The following is a 14130-nucleotide window of genomic DNA, read 5'->3' as shown; positions in this document are numbered from 1 at the left end:
CTGAAACACAACAATCTGTGTCACATGGTGTCATTGACTGACCATGTCCCTCTCCTTTCTTTACTGCAAGCTCCTTAAAGACAAGGGCCATATCTAATTTATCCTGGTGTCTCTGGCACCTAGCTCAGCAGTTGGCCCATAGTAGGCACTCAGTAAATATTTGTTGAATGAATGAATCAGAGGATTAATGAATTAGTGAATGAAGAACCAATGGCTTCCAAAGTCAATAAAACAAACCAACCCTCACTGTGTATTCTTTTTTTTTTTTTTTAAGTGGGGGAGGAGGGGCAGAGGGAGAGGGAGAGAAAGAATCTTAAGTAGGCTCCATGCGCAGCACAGAACCTGATGTGGGGCTCGATCTCATGACCCTGAGATTACGAGCTGAGCCAAAATTAAGAGTGTGATGCTTAACTGACTGGGCCTCCCAGGCGCCCCAACCCACTGTCTCCTCTTCTGTCAGGGACCCACTGACCAGATGGACTTTTGGTCATACTTCATCAACACAGGATATGTTCTAAGCCAGTCATAGTGGTTGAGGACCCAGATTCTGGGACCAGAAAACCTAGTTAGAGTCCTGACTCCACCAGTTATCAACTGTGTGAGCTTAGGCAAGTAATATAACCTCTCTGTGCCTCACCTTTATCATCTATAAAATGAGTATAGTAACAGTACCAGTCTTAGAGGGTTGTTGTCACAACTAAATTTACATCTGTGTGTAAATTTAATGTATATCTATATATATTCAGCATATATATGCACACATACCTACATGTAAATTTACATGTATCCTATAAACTATCCTGAATATGCTGTATCTACTAGATATATTGTATATTTTCTATATATAAATATCTATATAATGCTATATACATATGCATTTGGCATTGCTGCTTAAATGCCAGTGAATATTAATGATGAGGCAATGACATATCCTTAATCCACCCCATCAGCTTTTCTCTTCCTGTGTCTACACTGTCTGCCTAATAGTGATACTGAGACTTCAATCGTTATGATGCAATGCCACGTAAAGTTGAGAAGGTGAGGAGGTGGTCCCTGGCCTAGTCAAGAGAGTGAACAAAAGCAATCAGTAAGGAACCTATGAAAAGATCCTACACACAAGGAGGCAGAAAATTGTTCTGAAGATTCACACGAAGAGCTTATTATCTCTGAAATGATTTTCTATAAGAAACAGAATAAAACTCTGAAAGTCATCAGTTTGGTAGTCTCGAAACAAACACCCACCCCAGGAGGCTTTGATATAGTGGTTATTTGCTGGGTGCCTCCCAAGTGGGCAAAGGATATGAATAGGCAGTTCATCGAAATGGCAAAGCAAATGGCTCTCAAGAAGGAAAAGATGCTTCTCTCACTCCTAAGAGAAATGCAAACCAAAATTATAACAAGACATGAGTTTTCACCTATCAAATTGGAGGAAATCTAAGACTTTGTTTTTGTACCCCGCCCCCAAGATTTTATTTATTTATTTATGTATCTGTTTATTTATTTATATTTTAGAAAAGGAGGGAGTGAGAGCATGCATGACTGTGACCAAGGAGAGGAGCTGGGGGAGAGAAGCAGGGGCAGGAACAGAGGGAGAGGGAAAGGCAGCCTCTACACTGAGCCTGGAGCCCAACTTGGGGTTGGATCCCAGGACCCTGAGATCTTGACCTGAGCTGATACCAAGAGTCAGACACCCAATCATCCAATCGACTGAGCCACCCAGGCGCCCCCAAGTCCAAGACTTTAATATTGCAGGATTGTGAGGCCCTGTGAAATCCTTTTTAAATCCTTATGGGGATTTTACTTCAAAGAAGTCATGCCTCTCTCACTCTCAGCTATTTAGCTGAATATTTCAGTTATTTAACCGAGATTTCCTCTTCTCCAGCTCTGGGGATGGCCCTGGTTAGCTGAAGCTTGCTAAAGTTCTCATCATCAAGAAAAGATCGTCAAATAGTATTGGGTGACCTTGGGCAAGCTTCTTGGTACTGTGTGCTTTGTTTCCTCATCTGTAAAACGCAGACAATAGCACAGACGTGGAAAACAGCCAGGACAGTGGCTAGCACATGCTCAATAAGACATTTATTGGTAATCAGATACATATGAATTTCAGTATCTGTGCTTGACTAAGCTAAAGGTTGATACAATTAACAAATTAGAGTTCTATTTTCTAAAGCATTATTGAAGATAAAAACAAGAAAAGCCTAGAAAGGGGTGCCTGGGGGACTCAGTGGGTTAAGCCTCTGCTCCACAGGGAGCCTGCTTCCCCTCTCTCTCTCTGCCTGCCTCTCTGCCTACTTGTGATCTCTCTCTCTCTCTCTGTCAAATTAATAAATAAAAATCTGAAAAAAAAAAAAAAAGCCTAGAAGGTATAGCAAAACAATAAGGAAGCACAAAAATAAAGAAATAATATGAGACTACATTATTTATGAAATAGATATAAATAAATTAAGCTATGCTTTTGAAGTCACATTTTCTCACATGCTCATATTTTTTTAAAAGATTTTATTTATTTGACAGAGAGAGCAGAAGCAGGGGGAGCAGCAGAGGGAGAGGGAGAAGCAGGGAGCCTGACATGGGGCTCGATCTCAGGATCCTGGGATCATGACTGAGCTGAAGGCAGCCACTTACCCAACTGAGCCACCCAGGCACCCCTTTTTTTAAGTTTTAAAATTTATTTTTGAGTAATGTCTACACCCAACATGGGGCTTGAACTCACGACCCTGAGATCAAGACCCAAGCTGAGATCAAGAGTTAGATGCTTAACTGACTGAGCCATACAGGCACCCCAGGATTTATTATTTTTAAAGTAATCTCTGCACCCAATGTGGGTCTTGAAACTACAACTCCGAGATCAAGAGTTGCACACTCCAACGACTGAGCCAACCAGGTGCCCCAGAAACTTTCTATAGATTATTATTTTTTTTTAAATATTTTATTTACTTATTTGACAGAGAGAGATCACAAGCAGGCAGAGAGGCAGGCAGAGGGAGAGGAGGAAGCAGGCTCCCCGATGAGCAGAGAGCCCGATGCGGGGCTCGATCCCAGGACTCTGAGATCATGACCTGAGGCGAAGGCAGCGGCTTAACCCACTGAGCCACCCAGGCACCCCTTTTCTATAGATTATTGACCAATAGAGCATCAAAACAGATAAAATACAAAAGGACAGATTGATGTAAACAAACAAAAAAGGAGTAAGAGAGATATCATCATCAGCCTAATAGGTTATATAGGCTAAAAATAAGTATGGATATACTTTATTTGAAAATATATGTGTGTGCATATAGTACAACTAGACTAATAAAACATCAAAAGATGGATCCTATAAAAAGAGAACACATATCTCCTTTTTAAAAATCCACAGAATGCATAAAATGAAATTCCAAAAAATAAAATATACGCAAACTCCACACTTCATTAAATCAACTGATGGGGTTTTGGAATATAGGTGAGGTTGGGTGGGGTAAGGTCTGGAGCCGACCACCAAGAAAGAATTCTTGAGAAGTCTTTGGTGCAAAATGGTGGTTTATTAAGGCACAAGTGGACAGGACCCCTGGGCAGAAAGGGCTGGTCGGGGGAGGAGAGGGAATGAGGGTGGCCTTGGTGCTTAGGGCTTGAGGAGTGGTGATTATACTCCAGAGTTGGGGAAGTAAGAAAAGGGAAGTTTCAAAAAAACTTTGATATACTAAAGAGCACGGACACACACCTACAAGATACCAGAGGTCTGGCCATTGTCAAGCTAAGGCTGTTTTCCCCTCTAGCAAGGTATTAACATTAAGATAGTTGGGAGATCTTTTTGGAAGAATGTCACACAGGTCCCACCTGAGAGTGGGGGTGGGAGGGTTGCAGAGGGTCCTTACACCTTGCCTTCAATGTCCCCCATACACGGGCAAATAAAACTAGAAATTCATAACAGAAGTTTAAATAATTACAAGAAACACTAACAAAACCTAAATAGTCCCCTGAAAAGACTTATGATTGAAGTCAAAGAAAAATTTAAAATACCATTATTTTTAAAATAGTGAAAAAGAAAACTTTACATTTAAAAACACAAGTAATGGAGCCAAAGCAGAGGTCAGTGGGAAATCATAGCCTTCAATGCTTATGCTATTTAGAAAGAATGACAATATCCAAAATAAGTATTTGTTTTAATTAAATTATAGAAAAAGAACAGAAAAACTACCCCAATGGAAAAGCCACTCCTTATTAAGAGAAAGAAAATAATAAAGACAGAAATGAATTACTTAGTAAACTACTATAAACTAAGAAATAAATTCAAGTGCACTTTAAAAATATAGGACCCGCACTGATTGGTACTTGCCGTCATGTATCAGCCACTTGACAGTCTCTACTCCCTCAGTCTTGGACACTTGATTCCTGTGATTCTGAACTATGGACCCCTTGCTATCTGAACTCAGGAACCAAACAGATTGATTCCGCTAAAATCTTTTAGAGAGGTCTGGTATCCCTGGTTCCCTGAGCTCTTGTTCCTTGCCCACTATTGCCATCAGCTAGCGATGTCCATCTGCCCTTCAAGGCCCAGCTCAAAGGCCCCCTCTTCCAGGTAGGATTTGTGGGGTTAAACTATGGCTCAAGCCAGAGAGGGATAAGCAAGGGGATGGGTAAATCCTCCATTCTTGGCAGAGTGAAGGTTAAGTCCCATTGTGGGGGGTGAGGAAAGCTGCCTAGTTGAGGGTGCATTTGAGCTGGTTCATGAGGAAGAAAGGGATCAGCCAGCAAATGTCAGGGAAAAAACACTACAGGAAGAAGAAAAGCATGAACAAATGCAGGTGTGTGTGTGTGTGTGTGTGTGTGTGTGTGTGTGTGTGTGTGTGAAAGCACCAAGTGCTTTGAAGAAATCTGGGACTTCCCACATGACTGGGATGTGGAGGGCTAATGGGGAGTAGGGACTGTGGAGTGTGAAAAGATCATTGGGACAGGTCACAAAGGGCTCTGAATGATACACCGAGGAGGTTATGCTTCAATCTCCTGTGGGTGATGGAAATTAGCCAGCAGTTTCTGAGCAAGACTGTGAAGTTGGGACTGTCAGATGTCTAGCTGCCCGAGCCCCACCCTCATTGAGGTGGGGGAAAATGTGGTAGTGGGTAGATGAGGGGGGACTCTAAGCTGGCAAGCTGTCCAGGAGGAGCCAGGGAGAGGTAGGGTGTGCGGTTCTAGCCCTGGAGGCAGGGGCTGGGGGGAAGGGCTCAGCCCTGTATGTTTCTCCTCCTCCATCCATTGTGTGCCACCGCCACCCCCCATCACAACCAGGGAGGGTCTGGGGAGACAGCTCCTGGCACCTCCCTCAGTCACTGTGGGGCTTTTCCACCCACCCCTTTGGCCCAGCCCACACAGGGGCCTCTGTGGTCAGGCCTTTGTGTCTGCACAGTGGCCCTCTTTGTCCTGGGCGGCCCCCACCACCACCTCCCTCCTGCCCTTCTCTTTCCCTCTCTCTCCTGTGTCACAGAAAGCACCAGTTTTGCAGAAAGATAGAGAGGGCTCTAATCTTGGCTTCTGCCATTGAACCTCTATATGACCTTGAGCAAGTTGTCTTCTTTCTCTGAGCCTTACTTTTGATTCCCTGAAAAGACACTGTGTGAGGAATCAAACTCCTGGCAAGAATGGTCTGCTCCCCAGTGCTGAGACCTAAGCCACAAATGATGGCCATGGGGACCCCTGCCCAACGTCCATGCTCTTCTCTGAACCTCCGACTTATACCTCCAGCCTCATCCTATCTACTGCCTGGTCAGGTGGCTGTCATTCTCCCACTTGACAAACAAGGACACCAAGGCCTGAGGACAGAGCTGACTTCAAGAGTTTGTGACCTGGATGGTTACACAGGGCCCCGTGCTTTGAAGGACCCTGCACTGATTTACCGCTTTGCTGTCCCATCTTGAAATTCTTACCTAGTTTTTGTACAAGGGCATCTACTTTTTTCCTGGGTCCCACAAATTATGTAGCTGGTCCTACTTGCTGGGAGACTATGGGGAGGCTTGCCCAGGTCTGGACCAGGCTTCCTGCCTCCTGGGCTGCCTCCCCTGGGTGCCTGCATCCTGGCATGCCAAGAGCCAGAGCTTCTAGTTTGCATTTGGCGTCATGGATCTGAGCCCTGCCTGGGAAACCTGAGGAGCAAGGTTCCCAGCCCGCTGGCTGGCGAGGGAGGGAGGGAGGGAGGGAGGGAGGCAGGGGGAGAGAGAGAGGATGGTCGGGCTGATGCAGCGGTGCAGCCCCAGCCCTACGTAACCAGAGCCACCGTGTGGGTACCAACCCCACAGCTCAACCATCACGGCAGCAATTCAGCAGGACCTTCCTTCCCTGGTAGTTACAGGGTCGGGGGACCCACCTCAGACTCACTGTGACTTTGGACATTCACTTCCCCTTTCTGAGCCTCAGTTTCCCTGTTTGTAAAATAGTCATGATAACACCTACCTCACAGGGCTCTGGGGAAGATTAAAGGAGAATCTTGAACATGAGGACCAGCACAAAGGTGATCACTACATCAAATGCCTACTCCCTCATATAACAAATATTCACGAAGGGTGACCAGTGACAGGGACAGTGCTAGGTGTTGGTTATTTAACCATGAACAGGAAGACCCTGCTCTGCCTTCAAAGAGACGCCCCACTGGTGGGGGGAGATGACAGAGTGGTAACCAGTGTGACAAAGGGAGGTACCAGGAGGGCCTGGCTGGCAGGGTGCAGAGGCGGGCTTTCTCCAGAAGGTGGTGGAGCCACAGACGGCTGGGAGGGGCGACAGATGCCCCACCTGGGCCTGGGAAAGAGGGCTTGGAAGAAGTATCCCCGCTGTGCAAGGCGGGGGGCCTTCATTCCCAGCACTGATTCTCAGAGCAGAAAGTTTTCTCAGGGGAGACAAGAGAACTAGACGGAAGATGAGAAGGCATCAGAACGCCAAGAGCCTCCTCAGGGTCGGAGAGACAGGAAGACTCCTAATGCATGGTGAGAAGTGCTCTCGGGCTCACCCTTCCCCATCCTGACCTGCTGCTGCTAATGGAACCCCGCAACCGTCTCCCTCCCTTGGCTCCATTAACCCTCCTCTTGGGGACCATTACATGCCTGGGTCTTCACCACCAGTCTGCTGGGCTGCTTGGTTCTAGGGAGGCTCCGTGGAGGCCCCTCCAACCTTCCAGAAAGGGCCTTGTGTGGGGCTTGTTGTGGGACTCATTGAGCCTCAATTTCCTGGCTCGGTCAAAGGGTCTAAAATCTTTCAGCCACAGAAACTTCCATATTTTCTCGACAAATGATTGCCAGGAAATGTAAATAAGTACAAAGATAAAAATAAAGGCACTTAGGTGGCAGTGGATGGGGTGGGTGGGGGGTGGTCCTAAGCCAAACCAAGCAGAGGGAGGACTCAGCTGAGGGATCTGGAACCCGCTGGACTTGATCTCTCAAGCCCAGTGATGAGAGTGTGAGGGGAACATGTTAAGAGACCCAGATTTCCAGCCCCTCCTTAGAGGGGATACTAACCCCTCAAACAGGGGCAGCTCAGGAGGATGGGCAAAACCCTAAAAAAAAAACACACAAAAAAACCCTTCAGGCCATTTTGCAGAAGAAGAAAGTGAAGCTCAGAGTCCCAGGAGAGCTGAGGCAAGATCCCAAGGGTGTAGGGTTCAAGGACATGTCCCTTTCTTCTGTTTCTCAGGCCTCCCTAAGTCATTTGTGGGAGCTCCGCCTCTGGGTGTCTGAGGAATGCAGTTTCTTTCTTTCTTTCTTTTTTTTTTTTTTTTAAGATTTTATTTATTTATTAGACAGAGATCACAAGTAGGCAGAGAGGCAGGCAGAGAGAGAGAGAGAGTGGAGGAAGCAGGCTCCCTGCCGAGCAGAGAGTCCGATGCGGGGCTCGATCCCAGGACCCTGAGATCATGACCTGAGCCGAAGGCAGAGGATTTAACCCACTGAGCCACCCAGGTGCCCCAGGAATGCAGTTTCTTTGTCAAGTGAGGGAGTTGGACTAGAGCGGGAGCAGGACTCTGGGCTGCCCACTCTGGAGACTGAGGCAGAGCTCTGGGTCCTCTTCCTGGTATCAAAGGAATTTTTTCTCTTGAGCTTAGTAGTAGTAGAGGTCTGAAGGCTTGGGAGAGAGAGGTAGAGGGTGTTGACTGGAGCCTCCAGTGACCAGGGAACTTCCCCACATTGGGACCCCAAGGCCTGGGCTCCGTAAGTGGGAGGCATAGGATTCCCAGCCCCTAGAAGCTGCATGGACCAACTTGGACAATAGGTGGAGGAAGCTGGACAAGAGGCCTTTGTGTCTTCCAGGCGGAGGTCCCCAGGGGACTGAAGAGGCGGCTTTGCTACACAGGGCTGTGTGTCCGCTCTGCTCCCACTCCTGGCAAGACTGCAGCCAGTATCCTTCTTGGGCCCATTCAGGGCCCCTCCTGGGGCCAGCAGCCAGGCCTCGATCAGCTGATGTGGAGCCCAGAAGGACCCAGGGAGGCCCTGGGCAAGCTCCTTGGCCACAGAAAGAGGCCTCCTCCACTCTGCACTTTTCCGACACCCACTATCCAAAGCTTCAAATGGATGAACGTTGTGATTGCCTCTGTCACAAGAAAAGAAGCCTGGGGAGGGACTGGAACTAGGGGTCAAGATCTCCCTGAGTTCAGTGCTAAAGCCATACTCCTGACACCTAGACCAGAATCAGAGAAGGGGGCACTCACTCATTCATTCATCCATTCAATGTTAGACAAATATTAAGCCACTCCTGGGAACATTGGCTCCAGCTGTAAGCCTTCCTCCTCCTTGCGCTCATAGTCTAGAAAAGGCACAGACATAGGGTCCCTGACCAAAGAAGGCCATCAGAGTGGGGTTGAAAGCAGAGAAGGGAATGCTGTGTGGAGTCTAAGAAGGCAGCTCAAAGGAAGCAGCTCAAGAGGAGAGATGAAAAAGCCAGATGTTCAGGAAATTTCTAGTGTCTATCAGGCCCAGTAAAGGGAGCATAGGTGAGACTCTCCCAGTAGCCCCTTCCTCTCTGGAACTGGAGAGACGAAGGACCCTGAGGACCCTGTCCTCTCTAGACAATGGGGACACCCTCCCCGCCCTCCACAAGCAAGGGAGGCGGGTTCTCAGCGTGGTGCTGGGAGCAGGTACCTGGCAGGAGAGGACGCGGGTTCGCTGAAAGGTCTCCCGGTGGGCAGCGGGACAAAGCCACCCAGGTGCCCGAAAAACTTCGCAAATTTCATGTCTCTGAACACCTGCCCACATCTTGCGTGAGGAAGGCGGGGGGTCCTCCGTCCCGCCGGGCGCTAGGTCGGTCGCCACAGACCCCTGCCCGCTGCACGCTTATCGGCCCGGCGTCCCCGCGCGGGTGGCGCGGTGGTGTGGGTCCTGGCGGGAGGGGCGGTGCCAGGGTCTGTCCAGAGTCCGCCCCGCCCCGGCTTGAGCGGGCCTGGGCAGGGAGCTGGGCGGGGCGGGCGGGGCTCTAGGCACGTGGGGCCCGGTGGCGGCGGCGGGACGCCAGCGCGGGCACCGGAGCTGCGGCCGGGGCGCGGCGGGCTGCCGAGCGCCCCCGCGGAACTCCCGGCCGGGCAGCCTGGAGGAATCGGAGGCGGGGAGAGGCCGGCAGGCGCGCCCGGGACGCGGCTGCTGCGCCCCCGGGCGCTGCGCGTGGCGGTCCGAGGGGCGCTGGGCTCCGCGCGGTGCGAGGGCTCCGGTGGGGCCGCAGTCGGACTCTGTCTCCACCCGCGCGTGCACCTCCGGGAGTATGATCCGAATCCCCGGCGAGAGTGTATCGGCGTCTTTGGGAACGTCTGAGTATCCGCGGGTGAGTGCGTGCGCCCCGGCGGGTCGAGTAGCTGAACCTGTGGGACTTGTTTGTGTGTGTGCTCTGGTGTGAGCGCCCCGAGGCGCGGGCGACACCCCCGAGCCCCTGGAGGCCCGTTGCGCCCCCTCAACCCGGGGGCCACTGTGGGCGCCGGTCCCGCTGGGGCCTTGTAAAACTGAGGGTGGCGGTGGGAATGGGGGCTGGGGCAGTGGCCTGGAAGGGCAGTTAAGCCGCTCTCAGGGGACTTCTAATCCGGAAGGGTCAGATTGAAGAAAGGCAGTGCCCTAGCTCCTCTCCCCAATTGTCGGTGCCAGGTTGCCACCCGCCCCCCTTTCCCCAGGAGCCAGACCCAAGGGCCAGGCCCAGCTGTGGATTAAAACTGCCAGTTAGGGATCCGTGGGGGTCGTGGCCACTGTTCCTTTATGCATGGCATCCTCGGCTACCCTGGGCCTGGTTTGTTTGGGGCGCTAGGCTGGAAAAATAGGGAGCTTTTGAGGGCTAGGGTGAGGCCCTGGTGAAGTCTCAGTTATCTGTGTGGGGGAGTGGTTGGGAAGAAGATACTTGAAGCAGACAGGGCCCACAAAAGCTCTCTGGAGATTCAGACCTATATTCCAGTCCTGCTTGGCCGCCCTGTGACCTTCTCTGAGCCTCAGTGGCCTCATCTGTGAAAGGGAATTAATAATACTGTGGAACTTGAGGGCCATTGAGTTGCTGGTGTGTGGGTCATGTTGAGGTAACGGTGTTATCCTGGGTAGGCTCACTGCTTGGGGATCTGAGTGGGGTCAGTCCCTGGAGGGAACTTCCTGAAACCCTTATCTCCACTATTCTCTTTTCTGGGCTAACAAGACCCAGCCTGAACTCCTTAAGCTGGGACTCAAGGCCTCCACGAACTGCTCCTTGTCAACCTCTCCAGCCCCTTCTCCTGCCTGACCCATCATGCTCTAGTGATTGCATGTAGCACTGCCTGAAATGCCCTCCTAGCTTCATCTTCCTAGGTTGGAGAATTACCCAGCCTTGGGGCCCAGCTCAGATGTCCCCTCACTGGGGAAGCTTTCTTTCCTTGATCCCACAGTTGGGTTGGAGCCTTTTTTGACTATTGCCAGTCCCAATGCTGACCGCCCTGGTTCCACCTTGGGCTGTTATGGTCTCTGGCTCCTCCTTCCCTCTCCAGAGGTCTGAGGCCCCCTGGAGGGCATTTCTTTTCTGCCAGCACCCTGCACAGGGCTGAGCTGAACTGCCAGAGCAGTCTCCACCTCTGTCCCCTGCCCCTGTCCCCGTCCCCTGCCCCACTGCCTGCAGCTTTCCCAGTGAAGGCATGCCTGCAGTGGAGCTCTGGGTCATCACAAAGAAGAGGCAACTAGAATCCATTCATGGAGGTAGGTGGCGTGGGTTGTCAGAACAGTGTGTTCGGGGACACTACAGGACCCAGAGTGTGCAAGCTGAAAACTTCAATTTCATCTTGAAGGCCATAGGGAGCCATAAAAGGTTTGTGAACAGGGAAGATTCATGGTCAAAGCAGGATTTCGGAGAGATCTTTCCAGCTGCTGGGTGAAGAATGGATTGAGTAGTGCTATACAAGGAGGTCAGATAGAAACATCAGAACCACCCAGGCATTATTTATGCTCTGAGCCCTTGACGCCTGAGCCAAACACTTCCCTCAGGCCTTAGATGCTTCTGCTGAGGAGTTTGGGGATATTTAGGACTCTCCCTCCCCCAGTGGGACCTGCAACTGATCCCATCCCAGCTCTTCCCCCAGCTTGCTGGCTGACCTTGGGGTAGTTCCTGCCCTTCCAGCCTTTTAAAGGGGGCCAGCACGGGTAAGGTCCTGTCAAGAGCATGTGCTCGGGGAGACCACGAAGATCACAGTGGGCGACCCTCATAAATGGTTGGCGGGCTTGGGCTGCAGAGTGAGGGTACGACTCCTCCCTTCCTCTGCTCTGCTTCTCCGGGATGCACAGGGCTCTGAGGCTCCTGGAGCCTCTAAGGACCAGTTAAAAGAATACAAGAAATCACCAAGGTGTCACGGGTGAGTGCTTTGATTTGGCTTCTTTCCTGGCTGTGGCCCTTAGGCCATGGTGCCCCTGAAGGTGTCAGTTTTGCCATCTGTAAATCAGACGCGGTGATCCTTGCCTCCTCAAATGCAAGGTTGCTAAGACGGTTCTTCAGACAGTGGTCAGGAAAGGGTGTTGTAAGTGGTGGCGGACAGTGCACAGGGAGAAGTGTGATACTCAGAGACTTAAATGCATTTTGAAGTTACTAGAATGTGGGTACAGTAACAAGGGGTTGTGCTAGTTATCAGAATTTTTAAATTTTTTATTATTTTTTTAAGATTTTATTTGTTTATTTGACAGAGAGAGATCACAAGTAGGCAGAGAGGCAGGCAGAGAGAGAGAGGAGGAAGCAGGCTCCCTGCCGAGCAGAGAGCCCGATGCAGGGCTCGATCCCAGGACCCTGAGACCATGACCCAAGCTGAAGGCGGAGGCTTTAACCCACTGAGCCACCCAGGCACCCCATTATCAGAATTTTAACTACTGCCTTCCTCCCCCTGTGCCCCCCTCTGCAGAAACAGCTTACTAGGAAATATTTATAAAAGTTCCTCATTTTACCCTCTACAACCCTATGAGGGAGAAATTATACCCCCATTTTGCAGATGAGCAAAGAGAGATTCAGAGTTTCCTCCCCAAGAGCACAGAGCCAAGGTGAAGCTAGGGCTTCTGGCTCCCTGACCCAACTTACTTCTCCCCGTTCAAGACAAAAGCTTCTGGAGCTTCTGGAGCAAGAAGGCCTGCTCCTCTGGGTTTCAGTCTGAAGGAAGTTTGAATCTTGCCCTGAACACATGACTTGAGGTCTTGCTTGTGGCCTCATGGACCATGCCGCTCACAGGACCAGGGAAGCCCAGCTGATCTGGTGAGAAAAGATGGAGGCTCTCCTGGTGAAATCCTCTCCCTGAACTGTCTTCTGTGGGCCCGGCTGCTGTACTCTTTTGTCCGCACCTACCTCTTGGCTGCCTTTGGGTCCTCAGTCCTGGCCTTTTCCAGCCATCAGGTCCTGGTGGGGCGAGGCTGGCCATGAGGCCTTCCCTGAGATCTGCTAACTCCCAAGATTAGCTGCAGGAAGAGGCCAGACTGCTGTCTCTCCATCCACATCACACAGCACAGGCTGGGCACAGAGCAGGCGCCGAGGACTGCTTGGGAGATGAAGGGCCATATGGAAGTGAGCGTACGGAGGGGAGACGAGGGCCTTGCTCCATGGAGAGCTACAGTGGGCACTTGAGCAGAGGACTTCCTCTACTCCCCTCTTATGGCATCTCCTAGACCTGAGTATTTCCTGTCTGGGGTGAGTAGCTAGAGTCCCTGATGGGAGGGTGGGCAGCGTGGGCCCTCCTGAGCTGCTGCTTCCTCTACCGTGACACCCTGGCACTGTGTTGACAGTGACAGGGATACTGCTTGGGCCCTGGAGCATGGGAGGAGGACCTCTTTCAAGCTTCTTGGGGCCCACATGACCCTCTATACTCCCCCTCCCTTGGGGGAGGGCTCCTGGTGTTGCTCTGGCTTCCTAGGGAGTGCCCAGTTTCCCCAGCCCCAGCTGTGGGAGCAAGAGTCTTGCTCTGGCTGTGCTGTGGGCTGCCAAGGATGCTCCCCATCTCTCAGAGAATCCAGGGCCAAGAGACCTGCATCTCTCACTAGATTGTTAGATGTGTAGGCCCCTCCTACTCCTCTCCTTTCAAGGTGTCCTTCCCTACTTAAGCCCTACCATGGCTCTCCACTGTCCTCAGGATCGAGGCCCAGCTCCTCAACCTGGTATTCAAGACTTTTCATGTGAGTCCCTCGGGCCCACGCACATGCTGTGCCGTCCACCCCAACATTCTGGCCTCACACGACCTCCTGGCTGCGCTAGCACACCCTTGAGTCTACGCACAGGCTCTTCCTTCAGCCTTCAGTGCCCTCCTCCTTTTGTTGTCCACCTGTCAAACTTGTCTTCTATTGTGTCCCAGCTCAAATGACCCCCTCCTCTGGGCAGCCCCCACAGGCTGATTAGCTCCATGGCTCTTGGGCTTCCCTTGCTTATGGTTTAGTCACCCAAGTGGACTTAGTCCACTTCTGTGTCTTTCTCCCCGTCCAGACTGGAGCTCCTCACCAAGTCTGATCTGAGTCTAGGTCTGCACATGGGGACACTGGCAAGTGTTTGCTGAGACTCTGTGGCTCCAGGGACAGTGATCTGTGATTACATTGCTCTGAGAGCCTAGCCTCCTGTGGAAGGCTATCAGAAGCACTGAGTAACAGACTTGAAGAAACACTTAGAGCCAGAGACTCTTGGAACTGGACTGTCAGAACCAGTGAAAGAATTATGAAAGCACCGAGA

At 51.0% G+C, this 14130-nt stretch overlaps 1 protein-coding gene across 6 annotated transcripts in view; it reads left to right on the top strand.

The window, feature by feature from the left end:
• P2RY2 (purinergic receptor P2Y2) overlaps window positions 1-14130 on the top strand; it is a 66814-nt gene that overhangs the window by 36645 nt on the left and 16039 nt on the right. For 2 of the 6 annotated variants that reach the window (XM_059133300.1, XM_059133309.1), the window contains exon 1: window positions 9434-9768. The exons of 2 other annotated variants lie outside the window; for them this stretch is intronic. The gene's annotated coding sequence lies outside the window, so the exon portion shown is untranslated. Of the gene's footprint in view, window positions 1-9433; window positions 9769-11696; window positions 11795-14130 lie in introns of those variants that run through there. 2 more of the 6 variants (XM_059133316.1, XM_059133323.1) reach the window with 2 other exon arrangements.

Source organism: Mustela lutreola, chromosome 1 (assembly GCF_030435805.1).
Source record: "Mustela lutreola isolate mMusLut2 chromosome 1, mMusLut2.pri, whole genome shotgun sequence".
NCBI lineage: Eukaryota > Metazoa > Chordata > Mammalia > Carnivora > Mustelidae > Mustela > Mustela lutreola.
Note: the sequence above shows the minus strand (reverse complement) of the source record. Positions and strands in the feature narration are given on the sequence as shown.